The sequence below is a fragment of the Rhinatrema bivittatum genome, chromosome 2 (assembly GCF_901001135.1).
Source record: "Rhinatrema bivittatum chromosome 2, aRhiBiv1.1, whole genome shotgun sequence".
Lineage (NCBI taxonomy): Eukaryota > Metazoa > Chordata > Amphibia > Gymnophiona > Rhinatrematidae > Rhinatrema > Rhinatrema bivittatum.
This window is the reverse complement of record NC_042616.1, coordinates 509,678,762-509,706,165: the sequence shown is the minus strand read 5'-3', so window position 1 is coordinate 509,706,165 and position 27,404 is coordinate 509,678,762. Positions and strand designations below refer to the sequence as shown.

The 27,404-nt window shown below is 44.0% G+C and overlaps 1 protein-coding gene across 2 annotated transcripts in view; it reads left to right on the top strand.

Moving 5' to 3' along the window:
- The window catches only part of ATXN1 (ataxin 1), a 758,516-nt gene that overhangs the window by 423,485 nt on the left and 307,627 nt on the right, over positions 1-27,404 (top strand). For both annotated transcript variants that reach the window (XM_029590698.1, XM_029590697.1), the window contains exon 4: positions 21,461-21,524. The gene's annotated coding sequence lies outside the window, so the exon portion shown is untranslated. The remainder of the gene's footprint in view (positions 1-21,460; positions 21,525-27,404) is intronic.

Genomic DNA, 27,404 nt, shown 5'->3' with positions numbered 1-27,404 from the left:
ATGAGTTTGTGTGCCTCCCTATGCCTGCCTGATCCATGACAATCTCCATGACAATCAAAAGTTCCCAGTTATAAAGAATGTGGAATCTTTAATTCTTATTAGTTTAAATTATTAGATGTTATTAAATGTAGCTGCTGTTTTAAAATATTTTATTGGTTTCCGATTATTGGATATTCTATTTCTCAGCTGTCTGAAATATTTATTCTTTTTTTAGGTTTTACTATTATGTTTGAAGTTTTATATATTTTTTATTTTATTTTTTGATATTTTATTAGGAAAGATGCTGATTCTGTTTTTCCATTGTTGCACTGGCTTGTTGTGGTTTCCCATTCAGTTTTTATCTGTTTATATGTTATGGTCTTTTTATTCTGTGTTTGGGGGTCTGTGTTCTGCACGTGTAACCGAGGTGAAGTATTCTGGTAGCATGTAGTTTCTGTTTAGGGATCTATAACAGCCTGACTTGTTTTCTTTTCCCAGAAGGAGGTGTATTGGTGTTTTAGAGTCTACTGTAATATTTACCGTGTTGCCTTTTTATAGGTAGCATTGCACTCTTTGCGTGCTAGCAGTTAGTGCTGTTTTGGTATGGAGGTTTACTGTATTGTAATTGTAATTCAGTTTACCCAAGGATTTCAGAGGTTCAGGCCCACACCCAACAAGCGTTACAATAGGCCTACTGCCATGAGAACATAAGTGCCATGCTGACTCAAACCAAAGGTCCATCAAGCCCAGCATTTTGTCTCCAACAGTAGCCAGACCCTAAATTATATTCAGTTTCTTGCTGCTACCTCCCTGTGACAAGCAATGGGTCTCCGAGTCACCTGGTTAATAATTATGGACTTTTCTTCCATGAACTTATCCAGACGTTTTTTAAATTCAATTATGCTAGTGTCTTGAGCCCTTCCTCAGGCAGTGAGTTCCATAACTTGATTGTGCATTGAGTGAAAAAAGAAACAATTGAGGCAGGATATGATTGAAGACTATAAAATTGTGAGTGAAATGGAACAGGTAAATAAGGAACAGCTATTTACCCTTTCAAATAACACTAGGACTAGGAGATACTCACTGAAACTAACAGTGGTGCTTATTCGTAATGCAGAATCCATCATTGCATATGTAAAATTAGGATTATTTGTCTCTATGTTTTTGTTGATATTAAATTTCATCTGCCATTTAGATGCCCGATTCTCCAGTTTTGCAAAGTCCTCCTGTAGTTCCTTACAATCTGCCTGTGTTTTAATTATCTTGAATATTTGTGTGTAATCTGCAAATTTGTTCACTTCACTTGTTGCTCCCCTTTCTAGATCATTAATGAACTGGTCCCAAGACAGATCTTTGGGGCACCTTTTCTCCACTGGGAAAACTGACCATTTAGTCCTACTCTGTTTCTTGTCTTTTAACCAGTTACCAATCAAGACGACCCCACCTGTCCCATGGGTTTTTAATTTATTGAGGAGAAATATGGGTTGCATGTGTTTTGTTTTGTGTTGTTAGCAGGGTTTTCTGGTTGGCAGTACAGCAGCACATGTAAATATAATGTACATGTTGTGATATTTTTACCTCTGAAGACTGTACGTTGGATGTCCTTCTTCATGTAAAATTATTTATAAATGTTTAAATATTAATTGTGCATGGGGAGGTTAGGGGCCTGATACTATTGGCTCCACGTGGGAAAGCAGGAGTCTATCTGGAGCTGTGCTGCTTTGGGTCAGTGGCTCTCCCCATCCACACTCACAAGTCATGTCAGAGAGTGTGTGTAGGTGTAAGTCTTTCTGACACAGACGCACACACACACACACACACACACAATTTGTTGTTCAGACACAGACACATCCACATACTGAGAGCTACAGAATGTGTACTCTATGTGTCTTTTTTCAGAGCAAGAGAGAGAGTGTGAGAGAGTGTGTGTGTGTGTGTGTGTCTGTGTGTGTGTATGTGCCTGACACTGGCTGGCAGTGTGGTTGTCTCCAGTGCTCACAGGGAACTTTCAATCAAGTAACATGGCTTGAAAATTTTGAGGCAAACTGCATTATTTGATTTGCATTACATTTCCCTATGTATGAGTTGATTTGCATGTCAAATCATCTCATTTGAATACCAGTGTTGTACCAGGTGTTTTTGGGGAAGATAATGCACAGTATTTGGAATACTGAACGTTATCTCTATGTTAAGATTTTACCAAGCAGTAAATGCCTTAAAGCAGCCAGGTAAATGACCCTTGCATTTTGTACCTGAGGCAATGGAGGGTTACGTGACTTGCCCAAGGGCACAAGGAATGTCAGTGGGAAAAGCTTCTCTGGTTCTCAGCCTGCTAAGGTTAGAGCAAATTAGATTAAAACCCAACCAAATCCAAAGCCCTGTGAATCAGTAGATGAGGGAGAGAGCTACAGGCTTTTACCTTCAGTAGTAGGGATAGATATTCCTAAAGAGAGGTACTAGAGAGTTTGGGAGTTCAGTTAGATGTGCAGAAACAAATATTGACAGTTGTGTATAGCCCTTTTGATTAGTTATGCCAGTTTCTCCACTTGTGCCAGTTGGTAGAGAAGGCAAACTTGTCTCTGATCATTCACTCTTTAGAGGCAAATTGTATACACTTTTGCACTTCTCTTTACTAAGGTCTTCCACATGTCCTGTTGAAACATTTACAACTCCTTCAGAATACAGCGACCAGGCTTCTAACTGAGATAAAGACTAATGAACAAACTGCACCTATTCCGAGGGAGTTACATTGGGTACCAGTGGAATACCGTCAACATTTTAAGAGTGCTGTGACCATTTTTAGATGCTTACATTAGGCATTCCATCAAATCTCTTCTCTTATTATGTTCCAGTGAGAAGACTCAGACCACCCCAACAAGCTCTTTTAGCTACTACTCCTTTAGCTGAGGCCAAATTGATGGTAACATGGTAGCACGTGTTTGCATGCTTTGCTCCTCATCTATGGAACAATATACCTTGGGAATTGTGATTAGAAGTAAATTACCTGTCCTAAAGAAAAAAATGTAAGACTTGGTTATTTGATCAGGCATTTGCCCAGTAGTACTAGCCATTAGCTCATTTAAACCAAGGATTTAATGTTGTATTATGGGGAGAGGGCTGATGTGGAGGGGTACTGAGATCAGATGAAGATGCTCTTCTTGGTTGGTAACATGGTCCATCCAATAGTCCATCCAGTCTGCCTAGCTGGTTGTTTAGGATAGTAATTGCCATTCCATGCAGGTTACCCCCATTCAGAAATGTTACACCTAAAGTTAACAAAGGTTACACCTTTTCTTCATTTCTATCCTCAGTCAAGGCCCTAGAGAATCTCTGTGTTTATTCTACTTCCTTTTGAATTCCATTATTGTTCTTGTCTTCATCACCTCTTCCAGGAGTGCATTCCATGCATCTACCACCTTTTCCATGAAGAAATATTTCTTGACATTGTTCCTGAGTATACTCCCTTGAAGTTTCAGATCATGACCTCTGATTCTACAACTTAATTTCCATCGGAAAAAGATTGATTGTTGTACATCATTTATAACTTTCAGGTATTTAAAAGTCTGTGTACTATCTCCCCTGACTCTCTTACCCCTCCAGGGACACTCATGCCTTCCGGTCAAAATAAAGGATCGAGTGGTCAGCTTTCTTTAATGTACTATTGCCCATTTTGCTCATAAATCCCTTCTCTTTAGAATGCCCTCTCATCTCTGCATGGATCCTATTCCTGAGTTCTGATTGGTTGCTCTTTCTTGTCCCTGATTGGTTAACTTCCTCCTCCAGTGATTGGATGTTTCCTCTTTGGTGCCTTTTACAATTTAAATTCCCAGTATCTCTAGCACTGCTTCTTGCAGCATGTAAACCATGTTTTTGAGTGCTTCACTAAAAGGTATTATAACTATTTCATTGATATATAACCTTTGAACTCTGTTTTGTTGTGTTTTGGCTGTGCCTTTTATTTTGATTTGCTGTTTCAGTATGTTTTTCCAGTATTCTTTTTAGAAACATTGGGTTTAAGACCCTTGGGGTGTTCCTGTCCCTGCCAACACATCTATCCGCGAAATATGGCCTGTGTTGGGGCATTTTATATGGAGTGCAATATTGGACTTCTGAGCTTCATTTATGCTTGCTGCCTTATATTAGACTAATTTAATAAGGCTGCTTGCCTTAAATTAGACTAATTTAATAAGGCTTCATTATATTTTCTTCACTGAGTACTATTCTTCATTTGAAGCTTTTTGGCAAATCAAATACTTGTCATGTGACACACCATTGCTCTGATGATATACATTTATGTGTGTCCCACTTTTTCTCCACTACTAGCTTGGTAGAAAACATTTGAAAACAACTTCTGATTCCAACATAGATTAAATCTTTTCAAAGACCTAGAGGGAGATGAAGGTGAACCCCCTAACGTCCCAGACTTGCTTGACTTCTCCAATTCACAGGATTGGTATTCAGATTCTTATGAATCATTATTGGCTCATTTCATACCAGAATCATCTGGGATCCCAGAAAATCCATACTCAGAAACCAAGAGAAGCAATTATTCCCCAGATCATCTTTCTTACCCGGCATTTATACAAAAGATGGTAGAGTGCATCCCCTTTTCAATACAAGTTGACATCAAGCAGTCGGAGGAACTCTCTGGAGTTGTAAACTTTATTAAAGTTCCAAAACAGCCTTCAGCGGTGCCAGTACACAAGACTCTAAAGCACCTATAGACAAAGATTTGAAATATCGTTGTCTGTTCCTCATGTTTCCAGAAGAATTGACCTCAATATAAGTTCAAGTATTGCCCGGGTCACAATAAAGTACAAGTGCCCCATGATTCAGCAGAAATGGAGTTGGCACTACCCAACAACAAAGTAGTGAAAGATCTATATCCCTACCTCTAAAGGACAATTCATTAATGCTTTAAGCACATCCCTACAATATCCCTACCTCTAAAGGACAATTCATTAATGCTTTAAGCACATTGACTGGCATTTACGTTCTCTCTATTTAATCCCCAGCTTCTTTTCTATGCTCCAAGTTGTATTACTCCCTTGTTTTATTGTAACTGCATACCTTAACCTTCTCTTGCTTAATGTTTTTTATCATTATTATTACTACAACTATTATTATTATTATTATTATTAAGATAAATGTTAGTTTTTTACCAAGTTTTGTTACCTATCCACTTGTTAATTGTAAACCGACATGATGCGATATCTATTGCGAATGCCGGTATAGAAAAACTTAAAATAAATAAATAAATAAATAAATCTATCCTAGTGCTATTCTTGGAAAAGAATGCAGACTCCTGGATACCATGAGAAATAAATTTAACGAAGCAGCCCTGCTTCAAAGCAGAATTTTGGCTCACCAATTTCAGATTACGCAGTAGTTATACACATCATGCTTGAGTTCAGGAAGGATTCCTCCTCACTGTCATCTGAACTAGAAGCAAAATTCCAGTCACACTTGCCAGACGTTAAGTGTGCCAAAACATCTGATAAAATCTATATATATGATAACTCTGACACATCATCCAGAGCGCCAGTATATGATGAATTTTTTTTCTTTTTTATTGAAACTTTATTTTTATTATGGTTGTTTTTATTGTAAATCTCTGATATTTTTGGTTGAAAGATGAGAAATCGAATAAAGAAATCAAAATAGTCATCTGTTTCACTCCAAGCCTTCTGACATCAGCACAGGGTACCCTTTGGGAAACATGTGATGTACCATTGGGAAGAGCAGGTAGGGTTCATAAAAACCCACCAGCCACTGCTTTCCCTTTACATGAAAGAAGCTAGTGGACCCAAAAAAGGTTTGGAGTTACTGGCTTCTGCTCACGATTGCAATGCTGCTTTTTTGCAGAAAGGAAAGCATGTAGTTATTAGGACTATGCACACTTAGCAACAATTTTCTGAAGCAGGCTTAATGCGTAGAGTTCAGATCCTGGGGTTTTTTTTTTTTTTCTTCCTCTTTCTTATTTTGACCTGTGTTACCTCCTAAATTGCTTTTCCTTCAAAAAAAGAAAAGATTACTCTGCGATCAGAGCAAATGCTCTTTTTGAGGGGGAAGAGGCCATTAGTGAATCCACATGTGCATTTAAAGAACAGTAAAAGATGAGCAGGCTTTACAGGGCCCTGGGAAAGTTTTAACAAAAACCTTCCTGTGTGTAGGACTTTGTAAAAGACTGGAAGTGGCCGCAAACATTTTGTTCGGTCGGCAGCTCTTTCTTTTCTCCTTTGAAACATTCTGTAAGTCGGTGAAGGATCAGTGCCGAATAGTTCTTTATGGACCATGGAGTTGTTTCATAGATGTCCCTCGTCGGCTCGCCAGCTGACCGATGAAGAGAGAGTTTTGGACTATATGTTGTAGCCGCTCACTGTAGGTAAGTCATGTTGGCAGGGACGGTGAAATAGGCTGTCGAGTATATATTTTAAGTAGAAGAAACACTGAATCCCGTTCTCCCCACTCCTTCCACAGCAAACGCAGTCAGTCACACAGTTTACTGTTAAAGCTTGCAGGCGACAGTAAGCATGGAGAGGAGGGGAAAAATTGTGAGATGGTCAGAAGCACAATCAATTATCACAGCAGCACCTGCTGTCTATCGGGTAGTACCAACCCAACCTTTAACATGCCTCCTTTTTAGCTTACTTTCTGAAGGAAAAGAAGCTTTATGTGATTGCTGTGTGTGTGTGTGTGTGTTCGTCTCCCCTAAATAAATGTTGTGACTGGGGGGACATGTCCGGGGAGATGTGAGGATTCAGACAGGGGTCGTTTAACTTTGATCCACCTGGCTGTGAAATTTTGCGTTCTGCTCACTCTGCGCTTAATGTAGATTGGTGTGCAAGGGAAAGGGGTGGGGGGGGGGGGAGAGTGTCTGTGTCTTTCTCTCTTCCTTCTCCTCCCCCCACAGCAGAAAAGTTATCCCGGATGATCATCCCTGTTATCTCCCTCAGCCCCTCCCTCTTCCCTCTCCTTGTTCTTCTCTCTCTCGATGGCACACTCACTTGTCTCCTCTGGTTCTTCCTCCTGTTCTCCTCTCTTGCCCTCTCTCTCCCCCCTCCCGGTAAAGTATATGCGTGCATGTTCCCAGATGTGGAAAACTGACTCATTAGTTCTGTGTAGAACTTCTTGCTATCTTCTGATTCCTAGTTCTTTCCTGTGGTCAAATAAGAGAAGTCAGTATTCAAAGGGTTTGACCAACTAACTTTTTAAGTTAGATGAACAGACTCCGAGATTTGAATACTTTGTCCCCCCTTCCCATGCTAAATTTTGTCCAGGCAACTCCCTAGAACACAAAATTCAGCTGGATAAATAAAGGTGGTTCTGGAGGCATTCCTGCGATGTGGCTAAACTTTATCCCGTCCACACTAATATTCAGCTCTAGCCAGATAAAGTTATTTGGATAACTCATATCGGTCAAATAGTTGGCCTAAAGTTATCCGGATAACCCTGATCCTCTTCCCTCCTAACCTTCACGATTACAAAAAAAAAATGTAATGGGGGAGCAGTGCTATTTCTCTAGCGCCCAACCCCCAAGACAAAATTGTAGGAAGGGTGCAGGATTCTCCCTCCTGCCCACCAAAGGCAAATAGCAGCCGAGCCTCGAACCCTCCCCAATCCCCAACCTAAAATAAAATGCGTACCAAATTTCCCTCCTCATCTCCAGGAACCCTCAAAAGTGTCCATGAAGCAGCGCATGAGGTGTGCAGGCTCTTCCCTCCTCATGCTCTGCTGAATACTAAGTGCCAGGACAGCTACCGGAACTTAGTGCTCGTATGTTCACTGCACTCTGGGGTCAATAGACTCCTACCTGTTTAGACTTCTTTGGTGGGCAGGAAAGAATGGGGATCCTATATGCCCCCTCTGGTTTTATTTTGGGTAGAAGGGGGAGTCTGGCACTACTCCTTGCTGCATTTTTTAAATCTTGCGGCAGGAGGGAGGGGGGATCCAGCACTGTTGCCCATCTATATTCAAAAGCCCGGTGAGCGGTAAAATTATCCAGATAACCTTATCTGAATATATTCAGTGGCAGTTTTAGCCAGATAAGTTATCTTGGTAATTTTGCTGATCAGGCTTTTGAATATGGACCTTTGCTTTTAGGCGTTTGAAAGTTCTTATTTTGAGCAATTTGCTCATGTTAAAGATGAGATACCAAGATCCGCAACAGAGGGGGCATGCCTGAAGGAGGAGAGAGAACGAAAAATGATTTAAGAAAGTTTGAAGAGTGGTCGAAGTTTTGGCATCTGGGATTCACTGCCAGGAAATGCAGTGTCATGCATTTGGAGTACTATAATCCAGAACAGCTGTATGTGATGGGGGGTGAAAGACTAATGTCCACAGACTGGGAGAGGGTCCTTGGGGTGATAGTGTCTGGCAGTCTGAAGGCAGTGAAGCAATTGATTAAAGTGATTACTATAGCCAGAAAAATGCTGGGCTGCCTAGAGAGAGGAATAACCAGTAAGAAAAAGGAGGTGATAATGCCCTTATACAGGTCCTTGGTGAGGCCTCACCTTGAGTACCGCATTCAGTACTAGAGACCGTATCTAAAAAATGATAGAAACAGGAAGGAGGCGGTTCAGAGAAAGGTGACCAACATGGTGTGTGTTCTGTATTGTAAGACTTACAAGGAGAGGCTGAAGGACCTGAATTAGTATACCCTGGAAGAGTGTAGGTACAGGGAGTTATGATACGGATAATTGGATTTTGCAAATTTATGAGATATATGTGTGATGTGTTGACTTTATTGTTTATTTTGTATGATTTGTTTGTTCCTCCCCTTGATGGTTGGATATTGGAAAGGTTTTAATGATGCATGAATTTTGAATATTTTCCATTAGAAAGGAAACAGTAGAACTAGGGGTCATGAAATGAAATTCTAGGGGGGGATGACTCAGAACCAACATCAGGAAATATTTCTTCACAGAGAGAGTGGTGGATGCCTGGAATGCCCTTCCAGATTGGGGGGTTAGAACAAAAAAAGTAAACTAATTCATAAGGGCATGAGATAAACATTAGGAGATCCCTAAAGGCTAGAGGTTGGAAATGGAAGAAAAGGGTGCATGGGGGTAACATGCACGGAGCGGCAGTTATTACTGTTAAAAGAAGGCATGGGGATTACTACCCTTAACCAATTAGACTTGATGCTTTTGACACAACTGCAACATTGTTCTCCTTTTTGGCAGTGGGGGAGGGGGGAATTGGATTCGGATAACAGGCAATGCCGGGCCCCAACTTTTACAGTCCAGGGTACTGATACACAGACAGTAGGGAAAATGCTCAGGACTGCTTCTATGGCCAAGTCCAAAAGCAAAGTATGTTCAAGTAGCATTGTCTAGAAGGCTGCTCACCCCGTAAAAATGTTGCTAGCAGTAATTTTGTTAGGGGTTTGACAGTTGCTTGGTTTTGATTGTAAATATTACTACTCTTAACATAAGGCTTGGGGGAAACCAGCACAGAGCAGCAGTTGATACCAGAAAAAGAAACATGGGGATACCCTGCATATAGCGGCAGTTATTTCCATAAGAAACTTGCTGGGCAGACTGGATGAACCATTTGATCTTTTTCTGCCATCATTACTGTGTTACTGTGAAAATAAATGCATGCCATTCTGCTGCATCCTTTCGTGGACCAAGCGAGCATGCCCACATTTGTTCATAGCATGAAGTCCAAACAGCTGATGGATGATTGCAAGGAAGATTGATTAAAATGTGGCGTGGCTTTAGTTTAAAAAAGTAAAATGTATTACCTTAGTGGACTAATTGTGAAAAGATAAACACGTTTATGTTTGGGTACAAAAGAGAGAACAATCAGGAAGCAAGGGCATATGGTGATAGGGCTGAAAAACAAATAAGTTGATATTATAAAGAAAGTGCACATTAGTACGATGAAGCAAGATGGCCACAAGTGTTTGAAAATGGCTTATGCCTTTTGTAGCTTTTCCTGCAATTACTCTGAGCGTTTCTCTTTCTGGATAGAGCAGTAATGCCCAAGCATAAAGGCAAAACCCAGGTTTCCTGTCTTTAGATGCTGTTGTTGTTGGACCATTGATGGATCACTTCATGCAACCATTGGAGCTGCATGGGGCTGTACAGAGCGATAGGACCAGTTGGAGGATCTTGGAAAGGCTGTGAACAATGCACATATGCGGGTTTCTCCCAGATCAGACATTTCACCCTTACTAAAACTCTCTGCATTGTTGGCAAGTATGTATTTATCTAAATTTGATTACATGCCTTAAATAACAAACCATCAAGGGGAGGAACAAACAAACCATACAAAATAAACAATAAAGTCAACACATCACACGCATAGCTCATAAAATTGCAATACATTACAAAACTTAAAATCCCCACCAAACCCTGCCTGGCATGCCTCTTTCATCCATTCTAGGTCACTTGCAAGTAAATAACCATGATTTTACTCTGTTTCCTCATTTTTTTCTGACAATCTGTTCCACAGAATAGGCCCAAAATAGCTGAAAGCTGTACACTGTGTCAGAACCAACCTTTCAATCCTTTAAAGAAGGAATCTCTAGCAAGCCCTGCTGGGAAGATCTCAATTCCTACAAGAGCCTCTTATCAGTAACGTAAAGATGCTATATATTCAGGAAGAAACCTTGGCTTCACTTGAAATATTGTTATGCTGGACTGTGGTACAGGTTCTTCTTCTTTGAGCCTGTGTGCTGGGGTCCAGTGCCAGTGAGTTACCTTTAATAGAAATGTTTGCTTCTGGAGTGAAGGTTTGTACTCCATCTTATTTGATTATGCTACAAACCCTCTAGCACACAACTATGGATTTAAAAAAATGCATTCATTCCTGATGGCAAGGAACTTAAAGAAAAGATTGATTGCAGCATTAAAAATTAAGATGGAAGTCAGCAGATGTCTGTTGAAGCAATTTTGCACAAGTATCCAAATTGGAACAGCCAATGGGGGAATTCTAAGGATTTATTCTAAATAGCTGTGAAGTTAACGTTCCAAAATTTCAAGCAAGTCTAGTATGGAATTAATTAGAAATTTTTTGATGGTGTGCTGAAAAATCCCCAAGGAAGGTTTATCTCCCATTGTAAAAGCCCGCTACCTCTCATTACAAACTTCGCCACAAACTGAAAATTACTTTCTAGAACACAGGATTTGGAAACTTCCTTCGGCGTGTTATCTCGGAAAAGGGGGCTTTTATAATTTTGTTTGTCTTTGAATCAGTCAGACTTGGGTGATGCTTTTTTTCCAGAGCTTTGCTAACACCAGTGTGAAAGTACGGTTCTTTCCTGATGTTTTGTGCCTTACTCAACTGAAGAGAGGGAGAGAATTTTGCCTTTTCATTCTTAAGTATGTAAGACGGGGACCACCTTTTCTCTTCAGTTCCCTGCTTAATGTACAGTTGTGCTCATAAGTTTACACGCCCCTGGCAGAATTTGTAAGATGTGTAGCATTTTAAGAAACCATGAGTGATCAGACAAAACATTAATGTGTTTCAAATTAAATGATTATGCATCACAGAATAGCACAATCATTAAACCTTAGCAATAAAGGAAATAATAAAATGATCCTGTTCAAAAGTTTGCCTATTGTGTATTGCCCTCTTTTGCATCAGTGACGGCTTGCAGTCTTTTGTGATAGTTGTGAATGAGGCCCTTTATTTTCTCAGGTGGTAAAGCTGCCCATTCCTCATGGCAAGAAGCCTGCAGATCCTGTAAATTCTTTGGTTCTCTAGCATGAACTGCATGTGTAGGATTCGTGGACCCTTGGGCCGATCGGAGCCGTAGGAAGAGCTGCTGTAGGTGATAGAAGCAGTGACCCCGACCGGGAGGCGGCAAGGACAGACTGGTGGCAGGTCGAAGGCGGGACTCTGGAAGCCCTATGCGACCAAGGGCTCTGGCGAGGAAGGAGGTGATGGTGGCGCTGGCACGGTGTTGAGAAAACCTTCGCCCTGGAAACCGATCCTCCCCCGAGAGGAGCTCGTAGGAGTTCGGCCGCTGGGACTTAGGAGATTCACCCTGGAAGCCGGAGTCCCCCCAGGAGGAGCCCGTAGGGACCCGGCCGCTGGGACTTAGGAGGGCCCGCGGGGGCCTGGTCAGCTGTAGTCCAAGGTCGAGTGCCGAAGGGTCGTTGCTCGCCGGTCCAGAGTCAGGAACCAATGGATCACTGTCAGCCAGTCCAAGATCAGGAGCCAGAGAGTCAACGTAAGCCAGTCCGAGGTCAGAAGCCAGAGGAAACCAAATGCCAGTCCGGAGTCAGGAGCCAAGAAGGAACGTCAGCCAATCCGAGTCAGGAGCCAAGGGAAAACAACAAGCAGAACGCAGCAACTGGAGACAGGAACAACCCTGGGAACCTCGTTGCAAGGCCCTGAGGAGAGGGACTGCAGGGCTTAAGTAGCCCTGCAGCGTCTGACGTCACTGGGAGGAAGGAGGCAGGTTTCCCGCGCCTGGCCCTTTAAGAGTCGGGCCGAGACGCGCGCGTGCCCCTAGGGGGCGGAGCTAGCCGCGGCGAGACGCCGGCTGCTCTGGCGGTGCAGGAGCCGCGTGGTGGGAGCAGGGGCAGGCCCGAGCGCCGCATGGGGATGCTGAGAGCGCCGCGGCGAGAGCCCCCGGAGGCCCGAGGAGGGCCGGGAAGCCCCGGAAGCCCGCGGAGGTAGGCGAAGCGGCCGGGGCCGACCCGGAGCCGCAACAGCATGTTTGAGTTCTCCCCAAAGTGGCTCAGTAATGCTGAGGTCGGGAGACTGTGATGGCCACACCTGAACCTTCACTTTCTTCTGCCTCAGTCACTAAAGGGTCAACTTGGCCTTATGTTTTGAATCATTGTCATGTTGGAAAGTCCAAGTGTGCCCCAAGTGCAGCTTCCTGGCTGATGAATGCAAATTCTCTTCCAGTATTTTCTGCCATCAATTTTGACAAAATTCCCTGTGCTGCTGTAGCTCACACACCCCCAAGATAGCAGATATCCATCTCCATGCTTCACAGTATGAATGGTGTGTTTCTCTTCGTAGGCCTTATTGACTCCTCTCCATATATAGCTTTCTGGTTGTGTTTTGGTCTTATCACTCCAAATTATTTTTTTCCAGAAGTTTTGAGGCTTCTGTAGGTGCTGTTTGGCGTATTGTAAGTTGGCTGTTTTGTAGCATTGGTTCAGCAATGGCTTTTTCTGGCAGCTCTACCATGCAGCCCATTTTTGTTCATGTATCTCCTTATTGTAAATGCTGAAACACCCATACCACTTTGTTTCAGAGAAGCCTGTATTTCAGTAGAAGTTGTGGGTTTTTCTTTGCATCCCGACAAATTTTCCTGGCAATTGTGTTTGAAATCTTTCTTGGTCTTCTAATTTTCTACTTCCTGTGCAGAGTTTGAACAATACTGATTGGCATTTTCAAATCTTTGGATGTCTTTTTATACCCTTTTCCTGATTTATAAAGTTGAACTACTTTTGCTTACAGATCCTTTGACAATTCCTTTGCTTTCCCCATGCTTCAGGAACCACCGAAGTCAGTACAGCCTTGGATAAAATGCACAAGGGTTTCTCAAGAGCTAAGAAACTCATTGACTATTTATATACAGACAATTACAATCAAACAAGGCACAGGTGTGGATACCTTCCCTACATTGCCATCTTAACATGTATGTGTCAACTCATAAGAACATAAGAAAATGCCATACTGGGTCAGACCAAGGATCCATCAAGCCCAGCATCCTGTTTCCAACAGTGGCCAATCCAGGCCATAAGAACCTGGCAAGTACCCAAAAACTAAGTCTATTCCATGTTACCATTGCTAATGGCAGTGGCTATTCTCTAAGGGTCGGATTTTAAATGCCTTGCACGCATTTTGCATAGGCCGCCGGCGCGCGCAGAGCACCAGGACGTGCGTAAGTCCCGGGGCTTCGTAAAAGGGGCGGGGGAGGGGGCGTGTCAGGGGCGTTCCCGAAATGACGCGGCGTTTCGGGGGCGGGGGCGGGCCCGGGGCATGGCGCCGGCCCGGGGGCATGGTCAAGGCCTCTGGACCAGCCCTCGGGTCGGGTGATGGCGCGCCAGCAGCCCGCTGGCGCGCGCAGATTTACGTCTGCTTTTAGCAGGCGTAAATCTGCCAACAAAGGTAAGGGGGGGTTTAGATAGGACCAGGGGGGTAGGTTAGGTAGGGGAAGGGAGGGGAAGGTGTGGGGAGGGTGAAGGAAAGTTCCCTCCCTCGACCCCCAACAATGGGTGCAGAGCAGAACTAGGGCATTACCTGTACAACTCACCATACAAGACTATATTCAGGTGCTGATGACATCTCAGTAAAAGCAAACCAAACTCCATCTATTACCAGGTGCAATAACCCTTCTTATGTAAAGACAGTAATTTACCACTAATGCATGTCCTATTGAGAAAACACAACAAAACAGACTGATACAAATGCTTACATGCTAGTAAAATACCTCACCTTGGTCACACACACACAAAACTGACCTTCACCAAGAACAGAAAGACCACAAATTATAAATATGGAGACAGAAACTGGAATAGAAACCCAAAAAAGCCATTTTGCATGCAGTGCAAACCTGGAGAAATGGAAAGAGAAATATAGCACCTAACAGTCCCAGGATCTGCAATAATGCACACAAACTAACCCGCACAAAGTTACACCTGCAGTGTGGAACACACTCAAACAGTAACAACCCTATTTATGAAAAGGCAACACTACAAATATTAAACCAGGCCCTAAACACTAATACACTTCCTATTAGGAAAACAGATTAAGCCAAGCTGCTATAGATCCCCACACAGAAATAATTGTAAAGCTATACCAATAAATGTTGCAAAACAGCTGAACAGATTCATATCCAACAATTAAAAATTCATTAAAATTCATAAAAATTGTCCAAATACCAATACATATTTCAAAACAGCAGACATCACATAATACCCAATAATTAAAATGGCAGTCAATCAAGAAAAATAAACTTAAAAAGCCACCTTTACTTACTCTCTCCAGCAACTCTCCTACTCCTCTCCCTTGCAGGTCAAAAGCACATACCAGAAGCAGCAGTGGCTGCTGAAGCTCTATTCTCATGGTGCTCTTCCTTAGGGCCCACACACAGTCTCTGTCTCACACAGACGAGTAACCTATCTGACCAGTCTCTCTTCCTCACACTCACCAGTCATCTCCCTGTCCAATATGTGTCTCTCACACACCAGCCACCTCCCCAGCCAGTCTCTCTCTTTCACATATAGTCTCTCTTCTTCTTCACACACACCAGTCACCTCCCTGCCAAGCCTGTCTCTCTCTCTCTCTCTCTCACACACACACACACACACACACACACACACCAGTCACCTCCCTGACCAGTCTCTGTCTCTCACACAGTAGTCATCTCCCTAATCAGTCTGTCTCTCTCCACATACCTTCCTGACCAGTATCTATTCCTCACACACACCAGTCACCTCCCTGACCAGTCTGTCTCTCTCTCTCTCTCTCACACACACACACACACACACACACACACACCAGTCACCTTCTTGACCAGTCTGTCTCTCTCTCACACACACACCAGTCACCTCCCTGACCTGTCTCTCTCTCACACACACCAGTCACCTCTCTGACCAGTCTGTCTCTCTCACACACACACACCCACACACACCAGTCATCTCCCTGACCAGTCTCTCTTCCTCACACACACACACACACACACACACAGACACACACACACACCAGTCACCTCCCTGACCAGTCTCTGTCTCTCACATACTAGTCATCCCCCTGACAAGTCTATCTCTCTCTTTCACAGAAACACATCACCTCCCTGACCAATCACACACATGCTATCTCACTTACAGGCTCTCAATCACACACAAATGTTCTCTCTCCCTCTGGCTCGCTTGCTTTCACTCATGACCCTCTCCCCTCTTCCCCAGCACAAATGGCAGCTGCAGTAGCCTCCTTTTCCAGCCCCTGCAGCATGAGAATGAAGAATCCCATCAGCTGTAGGGGCTAACTGTTCTTTCCCCATCGCTGATCGCCAGATGCACTTCATTTTGGTCTGGGCCCATGCTGCTGACTGTACTTTATGCACATACTTGGGAACATTTGATTTACAGTCACCCTGAGATTTCATCCATTAGTTGGGGTGAGGACAGGCTCTGACGTATGCACACAAGCTTTCTCCTCTCATGCACACTCACTCTTAACATACTCACATGTTCACTTTCATGCTCATTTTCACAGACCTGCTTGCTCACATTCCTCACATTCTTCCACACGTATACTCCCTCTCCCTATTAGCAGCAGCAATCTCCTTCTTTGGGCACCCCGGCAGATATTAAACTCTTCCTTCATGTTCTTCAGGCCATGCCCTCTTTGTCTTCTACTTCTGCTGTGGGCTATGGGATGCCCCCTTCTTCCTGCCCCACCAGCCAATCAGAGGCTTTCTCCTTTCTTCCTACTCCCATTGCAGGAAGAAAGGAGGAGGTTTCCAATTGGTCCACGGGAGCAGGAAAAAGGGAGGAGGGAAGCACAACCAGGGCAATGGGACACCGGGAGCCACAACACACCTGCCGATGCTTGGCAGCACACTGGAGTGTCGCAACATACAGGTTGAGAATCACTGGTTTACAGGATTTAAGGGCATGCCATGTGAATTTGCTGATGCCTTGTTTTATTTGTATTAGTCTTGATCCAATGGTTTCTTCCAGCTCGTTTGGAACTGCCCTGAGAGTGAAGCTTTGTTCATTGCTACCCAGGGTTTCTCTCCCTTTGGGCCAGGGGCCTCAAACGCTAGCTCCTGGCTAACGCACACCCAAAGTCTGTCCCAGCTTCACCCTTGTGCAGTGGCTGAGACCCGATTCCCTCCTGCGGAGGCTGCAAATGCCACCTCGGCAGTGCCCCCCCCAGTCTCAGCTGACTCAAGGAATGCAAATCAGTCCAGGTCCTTCCACATGGCAGTACACATAGACTAAGCCAGGTTTTCTCTTTTTAGCTTGGATCTTTAATAGTTGCAGTCTTGTTTTTCTTGCTACAGTAAGAAGAATTTGTGGCAAAATGTGTTGGAATAAGAGTATAACACATCATGACTAGCAAAAATGCCCTTGATGATTTGCAGATGGATGTAGTTCTGTATATACTTCAGCTTTACAATAGGACATCCATTTTATCAATAGTTTTTATAAATGTTATTACTGTCGCTGTTATTTTACTAATCAGTCTGTTAATCTGATTTTTGTAATTGTTTTCCTTATCCTGAGTTCTTCCTCCTCCTGTTTTTGTACCTCTATCATCCGTAGCCCAATCAGTACAGGGACAGTCCTTTGGCCAGACATCCTAGATCAGGGCTTCCTATTAGGAAGCGCTAGGAGAGCTGTCCCATTTCCAAGGGGATTGTGTGCCCTTGGACCATGGCACGACCTCAGAGAACTCCAAGGCGGTACCGAGGCAGGTGAGACATGTCCGAACCTGGGCTGAGACCAGGAATCCAGGCCCCCGCTGACCTGCGCAGCCTCAGTGAGGCCAACCACGCAAGATTGGTCTCTGAGTGGTCCTCCGACCACTCCAAGCCCTTTCGGACCTGCCAGTGGAAACAGCAAAGGCGGCAGGCTGGACAGGAGGCAAGGACAGACGAAGACTCTGGAACATGAAGACTCAGACGAGGAACTTGGAACGTGGAGGCTCAGACGAGGAACTTGGAAGGACTCTGAGCGCTAGGAAGACTCAGACGAGGACTTGGAACTTGGAAGGACTCGGAACAAGGATTCAGGATCAAGTACTAGGTTGAGGCTGCGACGCAGCGCGCCCTACACAGCCCACACACGGGACTGGTCATGGACCACACTTGAACGCGAAGCAGACTCCAGGAGTAGAAGTGGAATTTGAGACTGGAACATGTCCAAGATTCAGTAGAGGCCTGCACCGGTGCGCGCCCTACACAGCCGCTCATGGCTGGTCATGGACGGAAGCAGACACAAGTGAATACAAGGGCCGGAACGAGCCTCAGGGAACAGGACCAAGACGGGACTTGGCTACAGGGAAGGATGACCCTCCGGAGGCTTGTGCTGCAGATGAGAAGAAGGCCTTGTACCACGTAGCGCCCTACACAGCCCCCCATGGACTGGTCATGGACCATAACCGTGACACGCCAAGAAAGGTGGACGAGGAAGAAGGGGTTCAGGACATCAAGGCTGGATGACGGAACATCTGAAACATCAGGACTGGATCACGGAACATCAGGACTGGATCATGGAACACGGAACATCAAGACATCAGCAGAGACCAGTAAACGGAACAACGAGGGATCCCACGAAGAACAAGGAATGCCAGCAGGAGTGAAGACAAGAAGTCCTAGGGAGGACTAACCCCTTGCGAAGGCAAGGACAGAGTGAAAGCAGGGCCCTTAAATAGGGCTGAAGATCAGGTGGGGCCCAGGGCATATCCGGCTGCGGGCCCTTTAAAAGAAGAAAGAGGACGCGGCCCTGACCCTTAGGGAAAGTGGGTAGGACCATGGATAGCGGCCATGCTGCCGCTGAGACGCAGGAGGAGAGGAGGAGCAGGAAGGGCCAAGGAACAGGCCCAGCGTTGTCGGCAGCTCTCAAGCTGTGAGAGAGAGGCTGAAGAGCAGTTCCATGCCTCAAGGGAACCCGAGAACTGCGGCCTCCGGGCCGCAGTGAAGATGACGTCGGCGGCTCCATGCCGCAAGCAGTGGCCAAGATGGGGGCTGCATCGGGAAAACTCCAGGCCACAGGAAACAAGGCGGACGTCAGCGGCCTCCATGCCACATTGAAGGAGCGGCAGCGGCCACAGGACGCAAAGAACAGGCAGGCAGGCATAAGAGAGGTGAGAGGCCTCCAGCAGCTCCGGCCGCGGAGCTAAACTTTTAGCTGATGTGACCCCATTTTATCACTTGAAAATTTAGGACAGTAACCTAAATAAATAGAGGGTGTGGTGCCCCTCCAACAATCTCTCTACTCTCATCCTCCCCGCACTCCAGCTGTTCCTCTCTCTCTTTCTCCCTTACCACACTCTAGTCGATCCTCTCTCAAGCACCACCCAGATGACCTCCTTTCTTAATCTCCTCCTTTCCAGATGACCCCCCTCCCCAACCTCCACTCTTCTGACTGATTCCCTCCTACATCCACCAGCTCCTCTCACCTCCTCCAGCCCTTTTACTTCTCCACAGCTGATCCCCTCTCGGCCCCAAGCTCTTCTTAATACTGCCTACTGATTCTCTATCATCCTCTTCTTTCACCCCATCCCTTTTCTCACCTCCCTGCCTCATCTCCTCCCCCTCTGACCTTTCTCTCTCCCCCCCCCCCCCCCCACACACACACAGCTGATGCCCTCTCATCCCAAGCTCTTCTCTTACATTGCCTGGTTGATTTTTTTGTCATTTCTACATAAGAAATCTCTCTCCAGCTGATACAACCCTCAAACCCTTCCTGCATCTGATCCCTGCCTCCAAACCTCATACTCCTCTAATCATCCTCCTGGTCAGGGTCCATGGGACCCCAGTCTAAAGGTGAATGACAAATGGTGGGGGAAAGAGGGCAGGCTGATAACAGGGACAACAACATTATTTTCTTGAGTAGAATCGGTGATGGGTAAGAAGAGAGGAATATTGGCAATTTCCACTGGCCTGTGCGCACTCAGACCCATCCCCCCCCTTAGCTCCCGCCGCAGTCACTGTTGGTCCCAAGCTGGACCTTGATCTGCAGGCGGCAGCAGCATTAGTAATGAAAGTCAGCACGGGACCTGTGAGCCAGTGAAAGCTCACAGGACCTGCAGATGCCCTCCCTGAACCTTCCTCACTCAGGGCTTCCTGTTACTACACCTGCTCAGCCTGGCAGTAGCCGTCGCTGTATTGTGATAATGGCATTGTGTTTGTTGTCTCTGCAGCCCTCTCTTAATTTATCCAGTAAGAGAGCCCGTGACTGAATCAGCTAACAAGGGGCTTTGATGTTTTTTTGTGCTGTGACCACGTTGATCCGGGTCTTAAGTACAAGATGAGTCAGTCCAGACCTATGAAACACAAGCTAAAAAAAAAAAAAAAAAGTCAACCAAGGTTGACTTGTATCTTCCTTGTGACCTGCAACCACGTGATACCCACCTCTCCAAGGGTGTCCAGTGGGGTGGGCGGAATATACATGGAGTGGTTTTGCTTCCAATACATGGGAAGAAAATTCCTAAATCTACTAAGCTTGTATTTTCATCGTTCATGGGATGTAAGGTGAGAGAGTCAGGATGGGGAGTGGCCCACAAGGAAGAATGTTTCCAAGAATAAAAGCAATGACATTGATCACCGTCACGGTCCGTGCAAATAAAACCTTTTGGAGCATGGACAGCCTCTATATATGTTTGCTCTTTATATATATATTTTTTGAGTACCTTGGGATTCCTCTGGGATCCATCAACAAACCACAACAGGCCTCCTCCTCCTCCTGCAAAGACTGGGGAAAGTACCTGCATGCTTTCTCCATGGAAGTCCTGGACGTTTTAGGCTACTAATTCTCAAAGGGCTCTCCCTGCCAAGGCAGTCACCTCCTGAAAAAAAAAAAAACATACAATGAGATGGTGCTTAGAAATTCACCGCTATTCGCTCCCTTCGCAAATGAGGGAGGGAATGCACGACCCCTCTTGTCACTGAAAGACATAATTTACTTTTGTCGGTTTGAAATGGCCAAACTGCTGATTTGTAGCTGCTTCGTGCAGCCTGACGTGAACATGTTGACTTTGAGAAGGAGACTTCTTTTTTTTTTTTTTTTTTTACTGGTTTCGAATAAACCAAAATTTTTTAATTTGAAAATGGCTGCTTTTTTTTTTGACGGCAGCCTCTGAACTTCGCAATGAACCTGCTGTGCTTCTGTAATGATGGCAGTCTTTGTCGCACGCCGCTGCCCGTTTGGCAGGCAGCGTGCGGCACGTCTGCTCTTTCAAGCCAGTTTGCAATCTGTCGGGTCATGTTGTTTGTTAAATTCTTTTAAAATTCAGGTGCAGCCCTCCTGGCAAAGCAATAGCATACTTATCAATGTACTTTGTTCATACTTATGTTAATTTTGGTTAAGAAGCATGAATGCATCCTTAAATCTTTTATATTCCAGAAAGATCTCTCTCATTCTATACATAGCTGCAGTAAAATGCAGTGTCCCTAGGCTTTCTGACAAGGTTTTGCTCATAGGTATAGTTTATTTTTATGTTTCCTTTTACGTCTTTCAGTTGTAAACAATAATAAACAAACAAAAACTGAGTGTCATATTTTTTCGGTCCTTGCCAAGTATACCACTGGTGATAAACCCTGCAAATCTCTCTTAATTATTAGGTCTCTGTGCAAAGTCAGGATGCAATCTGTGTTTTTTCTTACCAGTGAGTGTCACTGTTCTTTGCTGACCAGCTACCCTCATCTCCTGTGGGATGCAGCCACTCTCAAAACCTTTTTTTTTGCCATTGGGGGTGCCATGTTAGAAAAGAAGAAAATGGCAAGCAGAGCAATTAAGTGTTATGTAACCATCTCTTGGTCTTTTTATTTCAGTTTTCTGAAGAAGTGAAACTCTTGTTTTGGAACATTCAACACTCTGAAGTAACAACTGTACCAGGTCAGTGCACATTTAAAATCTGATACAAACCTTGTAAAACACTTTGGCAGCAAAATTCAGTGTAGCAAGCACTACACTGAGGTACATGTTTCTGGTAATGTATTTTGTTCCAATTTTTCAGTTCATAATTTCGTTTTCATTCCTAGTTTTGGTAGCAGCCTTCAGTCCAGGCTTACATACTCTGTCTCTCTCTTGAAACTTCCACCGCGTTTTTCTGATTACTACTGAGTTCTAGCAGGTAATAGTGCAATCAGCCAGATCCTTTATTGTGGGTCATCTTTCCCTAATGTTTCCCTGCCCTCGTTTTCTATTCAGTGGCTATATTGTTAGTACACAAAGATTCTCACATGGAGAAAGGGATGTGCAGTTTTTCCCCAAATCACACACAAGCATGTTTAAGTTGTATTCATTTAAGAGACGTCCAGTTTTAGGGAGGAAGGCATAGAGGGTCAACTGAGTAAAAACTAAAGGGTTTGGGGTTGGGTGGAAGGTGGGGAGGATGTTCTTTTGGCTCCTTGGTCACACCTTTGTCTCAGACTCGAAGGTTACTGGTTCTAGCCCTAAGAAGCAGGTCCCAAAGATTTAAATCCCTCGGCCCTCAAGATGGTGCCTTGTCTGCACAAGTGTTTCAGAGCAAAGGGGTGGTTGACCAACATGGGTGTATAGACATTGGAGCTCCATGGGTTGGCTGGCAAGAAATGCTGAAAAGCAATTATCCAGTCAATGTACTCCCCTATGTCCTGGCCATGGAGCAAGAATTCATGCTCAAATAAACATAAACAGTATCACACCATGGGAAACTGTAGCTTCTAACAAAAGCCTAATTATTTTGAATGAATAATATGGGTAGGCACAGCCCAATCCTTGTGGGAGGAACTAACGGGTTTCATGGCAGTTTATCATTGCATCTTTATTTGACGTGGCCCATGTGCTTCCAGCAGACAGTAAGCACAGCCTGAGATAGACCCAGACTCCCAAAAAGGAGCAAAGTGTCACATAACTGAATGTCGAGAAAATCAACACAGAGGAACAAAATGGTGATGTCATTAGCTATGCAGTTTCTGGTTCTGTTATTTTAGACTGGGTCCTGTTACTTTGCAATCAGGTGAAAGTAAGCATAGGTATTTATTTGGAGGAAATAGAGATCCATCTTAAAAGGTTCATTCCAGAGCTCTAAAGTGGCAATTGCATACCTGAATAATCTTTCCCCCTCCAATAATTAGGTTCTTTTTCTGCAGCAGGTCATATTCTTCTCCATTTCTATTTGCTGAGTCCACACCCAAACATTCTTTCTTAAGATTAGTTTGTGTTCAGGAACACCAGTCATTAAAATGGCGAAGAAGCAATGGCTGCTGCTGCCAGAGACAGGATAAGAACAAAATAATTTACAGCAAATGCAATAACCTGATATTTAAATTCCAGCAGAAACAATCTGGGGATCCTGCAGTTCTCTCCTAAGCAGATTATTTATTCCACTGCCCTGAATTTATCTACTGTAGTTCTTAGATTTTGCTCTATAGATAAGATTTGTTTTCAAAGTCCAAAGTTCGCTAGTGATCATCTGTGCTTTTAGGACAAGCACATCCACCTCTTTATTCAGTCAAAGGACAATAACAACCCATCCTTAGGATAGGGCATTTCAGTTCTGGTCCACAAGTATTATAACAGGTCTGGTTTTCAGAATATCTGTACTGAATAGTCATGAGATACATGTGGCCTCCAAAATTATCAGGGTCAGTTTGCATACTAGACCTGTTCATGGCCCTTGACAACCAACATTGAAGAGCCCCGTGGAAGAACATATTCGTAATTTCTAAACCTTCCACACAGTGGATCTCTTTGGAGCTTTGACACTTATAGCTGTGTGATTTGTGTGATGCTGCCTGTCCTCTGAATGACTGTAGTAGTATATGGAATTCTTTTTTGTTGTTGTTGTTGACCATGGTCATACAGCAGAAAGCAGAAAAGCATGTGAATGCCCCAGAAAGAAATATGTCTACATTAGAAAACTTGAATCAATTCACATTAAAAACTGTTTGCCTTGTGGGCAAGGCAAGATGAAAACAGGTCCTGTCAGTCAACAAGCAACACTGAGTGGACTCATCAGCCTTAGAGGAGGTGCCCATCCAGCTCTTAGGCCAGTGAGGATGCTATGTCAAGGGGTGGAATGATGATGGGAGGGCATTAGTAAGGGGAGATCCAGATTGCCAGATAGTGCAGAGGAAACAAAACCCTAACGTGTGAATTACTCTTCTTCTGGGAGTGTACATCTGATTTTGCTTTTGCTTTTGCTTTTTTGTTGTTGCTCTGTCTAATCAGCTCTTAGTACTGGTTTGGAAACAAAATGACCATACAGGCTACAGTTTCCTGGATTCCCACCATTATAATATATTCTAGTACAAATTCTATCCATTTTGAGCACAATGGTAACATCTGGCAAATATGCTTTTTAGTACTAAAGTAATCTATAATTTGTGACTCCAGTAAAAATGGCTTGGCTTGTGCTATGAAGACGGATATATAAAAATAAGCAAGACAAGAAAAAGAAATTGATTTTTTTTATTTGTAAATACATTTTAAATAAATAAATATTAAAGCTCGAGGGCTTACTTTCCTGACATCCAACGAGTTTTTGGAAAGTTCAGCAAGCGAAGATTCTTAGATCTTATTTTATTTTCCAGTAGTTCACCTTTATAATGGAGACTTAAACTGTCTTTCATTCCTGATACTAATCAGGATTGAATATTTGAGATTGCACCAGATTTAGATTCTCAGTTAATCTCGATTAATCCCAACCTATTATAGACTTCTATCAATTTTGATGATAGTCCCATTGAAACCTGACATACCTGTGACAGACTCAGATACGGATTTTTCAGTAGGTGAAACAATCCGCCCTATATCTTTCAAGGATATGTCAGAAATCTCAGCTGATAGCCACTGCATCCTTGTCTCTTAAGAGAAGGCGGCTGTACGGCAACAGGAATAGCACAGCGAGTTCCTCCCAAAGCGAAGGTAGTGGCAAGAAACCCCAGTGTGGAAAGCGCCTCATTTGAAGGCATTGGCAGCTTCTCCCTAGAACTTCGAACATCGGCCTCAGCAGATAACAAAGGCACTGAGTCAGTACTTTGATTAGGTGTGATAGACGGACCTCCATCACAGGCAGAAGGAATGGATGGAGATTTAATGGAGGATATTCACAAAATTGCTTTGAAAGATGAGATGCTGTCGCTAGGGGAATTTCAATCTGTGGGATGTTGATTGTAACTTTGTGGCTGTGAGCGTGGTCTAGAAGCAGGAAGATCCCGGATTCTCTGCAGAGAGAACTATTCCATTAACTGGTAACAGGACCCACATGGGAGGGGGTGATACTGAATTTCTTTCTTAATGGGATAGTGTATTTTGATGTCGACATGGCTGATCATGTGGGATCGACTGAAGACTGGATGGTGTGGCTCAGTATTAGAGTGCAGGCAGTGAAAGTTCATTCAAAAGTGAGTGCCTTAGACTTCAGAAAAATAAACTTTGTAAAAAAAAAAAAATAGGGGAGTACTATAAGGAGTCGTTAGCTGGATGGGAAAACTTGGAGGGTATAGAAGAGCAATTGGCAAAACTACACAGATTGATACTGTAAGCCATAAATCTTTTTGTTAGGAAAGTAAATAAAGGGAAGAGGAAAATGAAGCCACTGTGGTTTTCAAAAGAAGTAGCTGAAACGGTAAGGGAGAAAAAATGTTAGTATTCATAAACTACAAAGGATCCGCAGAAAGAGGAAGACACGTTTGACAATATCCGCAAATAAATAAATAAATATCTAGAAAAGATGGGAAGTTAGGAGAGTGAAGATGCAAATGAAAGAAATATATCAAATATGGTAAATTGAGGGCTTTAGGTAGGTTAGTGATAGGAGAAAGTGCAAATTGTGGCATTGTGACACTCAAAGGTATATGTAGAGGCTGATGAGGAAAAAGCAGAATTCCTTAACAAATATTTCTGTTAGTTCACTGAGGAAAGGCCAGAAACAGAAATACAGAAAACAGATACAAATAGGTTTGTAAGTGAGGTAAATCTCTAACAATTTTCAGAAGACTGTGTTTGTGAGGAGGTAGCTAAACTAAAAGTAGATAAAGTGATAGGGCCGGATGGGGTACTAACAAGGATTTTAAGAGAATTTAAATAAGTTGTGGCAGCTCTGCTGGATGACTTTTAGAGTTAGAAGTAGTTCTGGAGGACTGAAGACTGGCAGATATGGTTCCATTTCATAAAAATGGAAGTATGAAGGAGTCTGGGAGCTGCAGTCCAGTTAGTCTGACCTCTGTAGTGAATAAATTAATGGAATCACTGCTAAACAGAGTATAGTGCTGTTTATGGAATCCAGTGCTGGGGCCTGGCCCAGAGGCTGGATCCTGATGCCCAGACCTCTGACCAAGTCCAGGCTCAATGCCAGGGCACTGCTCGGAAGCTGGGTCTCAATGCCTTGGCCTAGGCCTGGCCCTGATGTCGGAGTCTTGGCCTAGGCTGAGCCCCATGTCTTGAATTGTTCTACTTCAAAATGGCACCCTCTGCTGAGGAGGAAGGTGCCGGATTTAAATTTCTCCAGCGTGTCCTCAGCAGATGATGTCATTTTAAGAAGGAAAGAAGAGGATCACTGCAGCATCATCTCTGGCCTGGGGCTAGGCTGAGGCCCCAGCATCGGGAAACAGCCTCCAGCCCAAGCCGAAACACAGGCTGGACCTGCTTCCAGCCTTTGGGCCTGGTTCCAGCATTGGGTCTGGGCCTAGGCCTGAGCCTGGGCCTGAACTTTGGCCTAGGCTGAGGCCCAAGCGTTGGAACTCAGTCTCCAGCCAGGCTCCGGCTTCAGGCCTGGGCCTGGGCTGAGGCTCCGGCTTCAGGACTGTGCCTTCAGGTTGAGACCCGGTCTTTGGCCAGGGCCTGGTCATAGGGTCGGTGCCGGGCTGCGTCATTGGATAAGTGGGGGCCTGGAACCCTGGCATCTTTTTTCAGGACTGGGCCTGTGCTCCTGTCTGGGCTGAGGCCCCAGCATTGTGCCCGGATATAGACCGCAGCCCCTGTGTTGGTCTGCAGCCTATCCCTAGGTGAGGCCCTGGCCTTGGGCCTGGGCCTAAGCCAATGGGTGACTTTTTTTTTCTTTTTCAAAACAACAGAAGAACAAAAGAAAATGCCATACTGGGTCAGACCAAGGGTCCATCAAGCCCAGCATCCTGCTTCCAACAGTGGCCAATCCAGGCCATAAGAACCTGGCAAGTACCCAAAAACTAAGTCTATTCCATGTTACCATTGCTAATGGCAGTGGCTATTCTCTAAGTGAACTTAATGGCAGGTAATGGACTTCTCCTCCAAGAACTTATCCAATCCTTTTTTAAACACAGCTATACTAACTGCACTAAAACTGGCAAACTAGCAAAATTTCGTCAGATTTTCAATGGTTTTGTTTTGGAAACAAAATAAAATGAAATAGGAAATATTGTTATTTTCTATTTTGTTTCTTTTTTTTTTTTATTCATCTTATTGGGACAAAGAAGCAAAACAGACATGAGAGCGAACTTGTAACAGCTATGAGATGAATGAAAGAAAAATAGCACAACATTGATTATAGTCAAAGTACAATGACCCAAGGTTTTTGAAATAATCCCTTCCAAGGCATAGGCATCAATCTATGAAAAAAAAAAAAGAAAAAAACCACACAGTCACACCTCATTCACTCCTACATTCTCACATATTCACGCGCCCATTGAGGACAGCACACATTTACAAACAAACTTGGGCAAGCAGAATAAAAAAGGAAAAAAGGCAATTAGAAAATTACATAGGATCCTGAAGCACTTTGTGCCAAGAGAGAAAAGAGCCTTTTAAGGTTCT